Source organism: Alligator sinensis, unplaced genomic scaffold, assembly GCF_000455745.1.
Source record: "Alligator sinensis unplaced genomic scaffold, ASM45574v1 scaffold98_1, whole genome shotgun sequence".
NCBI classification, from domain to species: domain Eukaryota; kingdom Metazoa; phylum Chordata; order Crocodylia; family Alligatoridae; genus Alligator; species Alligator sinensis.
The window spans coordinates 890,071-894,760 of record NW_005842058.1 but is presented as its reverse complement, the minus strand read 5'-3'; the positions used below and the strand labels follow the sequence as shown (position 1 = coordinate 894,760).

Genomic DNA, 4,690 nt, shown 5'->3' with positions numbered 1-4,690 from the left:
CGGAAGAGGATAGAAAGCTCCTCTCAGAGGCATTGGCTCACTATGTATCTTTTGGACTGAGTATTATCTTCTTCCTAGAAAAGCAGCACATCCCATGAGACACTTAAAAGTAAACTAAGGGACAGAATGGAAACAGTCAGGTTGAGCAGTCAAAATAAGGTGGAGTCAACCCATTTTATTCTTAAACTCTGTCATTATCTTGATGTTAGATCACAGAGGTGTGCACGTGTGTATGTACACAAACATATACACAACTGCTGGCTAACTTAATAGTATACAGATCATATAAGCAGTTCTGGGTTCCCACATACATACATGCATGGAACCTAGAAATGCAATCATGATCCACATACCACTAATTTAGGCAGCAGTTCTGTTTCTTGGTAGCTGGACAGTAAATTATAGTTTAAAAAAAAAAAAAAAGTCTAATTTGCAAGAGAAAAGCTGCCAACACTATGTTTAGCTGAACAGTGTTTTCCACCTGGTTCAGGAGCACACCTCATCCTATTCTAGGATAAGTCCTTAATAAGAGCTCTCAGTCAGTTCAGTGACATGCTGAAGGTAAAAGCCTGGAGTAAAACAAATGAAAACAGTACTCTAAGCAATTTGTAGTCAGGCAACAAGCTACACTGTGAGTCTTACTAGGCAAGCACACAGTTATAGAGATATCAAATGGGAAACATGCAACCAGTCTCAAGGGTTTTCTCTGGGACACACTGCGTGTTACAGATGTCCCGAGCCATATTAGATTTTGTGTTTGATCTAAGGGAATGTCTTTTTTGGACTGGACACAGATACACACCACACCACAAAAATTCAGGGGTTATTAGGGATGCGCAGGTAGGACTGCAAGACTTGCACAAGAGGCTGTTTCCAACAGGTGAGAAGATCCTGATGCTCTTCCCTGAAAATCTGCAAAGATACATGCACACAGCTTTTTCACACTCACTACAACTTTGTGTTTAAAGCTATATGCACTGCATGCTGTATTTCGAGGGGAAACATGCATTACTCTCCAATTTTCAGTCACTCAACTTTCTGCTTCTTAAATCTGTTTCCCAGTTCATGCAAATGACAGATGTTATCCAAATGCTTCCAACCACATTTGCCTACTGTTTTCGATACAATATTTCTGCAATGAGAGGATTAACTTTTCACTGCTTCTCACCAATGCTTTAAAAGACCTGGATGCATACCTGAACCCATCTTAAAAGACAGATATAAGCTTCTTCAGAGTCTGGACGAGTGCCACTTGGAATTAACCACCATCAGGCAATTAGGAGTTGGAATCCTATGATTAACGCCCCTTCATTTTTGCCCATGTTAGTTGAACCTACTGCTTTTCGAGTGCAAATGATCAATGATAAGTTCTCTGTTTGCTCCAGTGACTGACCTCTTCCTACAGTATGAAGGTACTAATCAAGCACCTGTCCTGTTGCAATAAGAGCAAAAATACAAGAGTCAGATTCTGAAGCACAGGGAAAAGCAGGAGTCCTAGAAAGCAAAACAAGGGGCAAAAGTGTCTGGTGAGTGCAAGGACTTCTTTTACTTGCATCCAGGGGAACCTGCAGGAATAATTCAGTATCTAAAGCCACAGAACAACCATCCTATGCCTCTGCTCTAAGCAAAGACTTCCCCTGGATATCTCCCAATAAATTTCTCCCATTTGAAGTTATAGAACATCATCACATCCAAGAGGTAGCATAGAAAAAGAAACACACAGTAAAAAATGGGGAGAACTGAACCAAAGGGAACTCAGCATTCCTTTCCCCACAAGGTTAATTCTAATGACATCTCTATGCCCCTTGTTTCTGTATTATACCAGATGGAATCTGAATGGCCTTCAAAGACAGCAGGCAAAAGCTTTACCCAAACAGAAGGCAATTTTGTTTTGTAAACAGGGAAAGGAGGCTTCCTCCAACGCTGCACAAGTTTATGCAGCCATGTGCAACTATAATACAGGATTCTCACTGTCACACTATCACTGTCACTCTTTTCTTCAATCCTAAAGCCTGTTATAGCAGTTCTCAAAAACTGTCCAGCAAAAAAACTTGCACAATTGCCTTTGGCTGTAAGAGACTGCTAAGAAAATAAAAGTGTTTTTTTAAAAAGAAAACCAAAAAACTAACACTTATGAATTTAGGACAAAAGACCTATGGAATAATGATGGTATTCTGTTGTTTGTGTGGTCTTCTAACAAGTCCACCGTTAGCCTCACTTTATAATGAAAATTAGTAATTCTAGTAATGAGATCTAAATAAGCTTAAGCTTTTGTATTAAGTATGAACTTGCTGATTCTAATGGCTCTTCCTAACTCTCCAGAGCTACAATATGAGTCAATATTTAACAACTAAAAATTGAGCAAAATATTGCTGCTACTCTTCTGGATTTTACCCTGCTTCTTCCAAATGTTATCAACATATCCGAAACACACCTCTTTATCCAAAACAAGACCAGGTACCATGATATACAGCAAAAAGGCAACGCTCTGAGTTATCTAAACATGCAGACAATGTTTCCCTATTTTATTTTGATAATAAAAGGTGTTTTGTACTCGTCAGCATGCTTAACTAATAACAGAGCGCCAAGTTTTATGCAGCTACAAGACACTAAAAGGACTGGATTATCATTAGATTGTGGAAAGCCCTCTAACAGATGCTGAAAGTATTTGTATAATCTATGATGCCCTCTAGCTTTCTATGTCCAGAAATCAACACAGAACTGACCGAACTTATACCCTGAACAGAACTAGATTAAATGCTTTCAAGCTGGTCCTTCATTCTTTCACACAGATAAATGTATCAGAAAGAGAATGAGAAAGAATTAAGGAAACCAGGCAGCTACCACCTGTAACTTCTCTGTCCGCACCAGCTGTACTTAGGCCCTGTCATCCTGCTCACTGAGCCACAAGAGACTTAATAGTACTTGCAAATAATATATTCTCCAAGTGGAACATCTTTCAGCTTCTGATGTTAAAGTTTAACTAGCGCACCCATGCCTACGTTAGGTGTTAATCCTGTTCTTGCAGCTTTAAATTCCATTGGTTTGACTCAATGTTTTTAGAAAGAAAAAGCTTGCTTAAGGCAACAAGAACAGCAAGAAACACAGGGTCACCAGACCCTGAGGGTCTCAGAAGTTGTTGTGCCCCGACTGGCAAATAAGGAAAAAAGCGATTCGCTAGTACCTGTATAGTCTGTCAGTTATCGAGTAATGCAGCAATCCCTAAAAGATCATCATCTAGGTTGCTTGGGATATAATTTCAGCCTTGTTAGACAACCTGAGAATTACACATGCTATATTCTAAGTTATTAAACTGCTCACCCTTGTGGCTCACAGAGGTAGCAAAGGCAGAGTTTATTTATTTAACAGTTACACGGACAAAAACAAACTATCCGAGTCACTGCCTTTTACCCAGCCTCTCAGCTATCTTACCTACTTCACGAGTCATAGTTTCATAGCTCTTAGGGGCTAGAAGGGACCTTACACATCATCAGGTCCAGCCTCCCTGCACTTGGGCTGGGACCAGACAAGCCCAGCAAGACGCTAAGTCCAATTACCATTATTACATAAAAAAAGCTATTTCCTAGATGGTAGCTATCCCCATACTCCATCTGCACTTCAACGCGTGTCAACTGCACATTGCGCTGGTTCACGAAAGGTAGCAGGTGAGTGTTTACCTTGTTCAAGGTACATTGTCACACGAAAATCGCTCCTGACATCACATCTGGCCACATAAAACATAGAAAAATGAGGGTTGACAGGACCTCAGGGGGTCACATCCGGTCCTACCCCCCTGCTCAAAGCAGAACCAGCCCCAATTATATCATCTCAGCCAAGGTTTTACCAAGCCGGGCCTTGTGAATGGAAAGTCCACCACCTCGTCCCAGCGACAGCGTGTTTCCCCAGTATCCAACTTCAACCTCCCGTTGCTGCAATTTGCTCCACCGACTCCGCTCCTTCCCACCAGGTCAGATCCTGGGAAAGCCACTGCTTCCCTTCAGGAGGCAAACACCGTTCCCCCCCACCCACAAGCCTTCAGGAGACAAACACAACCGCAGGGGGAGGAGGAAAAGGGACTCCAGTCCCAGCCTGGAAACCCGCGCGCACTGCATTTCGGACGGGACGTCCCTGCGCCCCACTACGAATCCTCGAAATGGCTCTGGGGCGCAAAGGAAACCCCGCAGATTAACAGACGCGCCAGGCCGCTCGCTCCCACGTGCCAGCTTGCCCCCGCGCCCCCAGACTCAGCACCTCGCTGCCAGCCCCGCAGCACCCGCCTGGATGGAGGGGGTCCCCCCGGGCTGGACTGCAGCCCCCCGGGGTGCTGCATGCCCCCTCGCCCCCCCTGCAACCCCCTCCCCGTGGCGCAAAGGAAACCCCGCAGATTAACAGACGCGCCAGGCCGCTCGCTCCCACGTGCCAGCTTGCCCCCGCGCCCCCAGACTCAGCACCTCGCTGCCAGCCCCGCAGCACCCGCCTGGATGGAGGGGGTCCCCCCGGGCTGGACTGCAGCCCCCCGGGGTGCTGCATGCCCCCTCGCCCCCCCTGCAACCCCCTCCCCGTGCCCCGGGCAGCAGGGCAAGGGAGGGGGCTGCAAGGACCGCTCTCCCGGGCAGCAGGGCTTTGGCCCGGGGCAAGGCGCGGGGGGAGCGCGGGCCCCGGCCCCTGGGCCCCGAGGGCGGCGGGGGGC

General features: G+C 45.8%; 1 long non-coding RNA gene across 1 annotated transcript in view; it reads left to right on the top strand.

Moving 5' to 3' along the window:
- The window catches only part of LOC102380817, a 19,014-nt gene extending 16,664 nt beyond the window's left edge, over positions 1-2,350 (top strand). The window contains exon 6 of the long non-coding RNA XR_001357989.1: positions 2,323-2,350. This is a non-coding gene — a long non-coding RNA (uncharacterized LOC102380817). The remainder of the gene's footprint in view (positions 1-2,322) is intronic.
- The last annotated feature ends 2,340 nt before the right edge of the window (positions 2,351-4,690 follow it).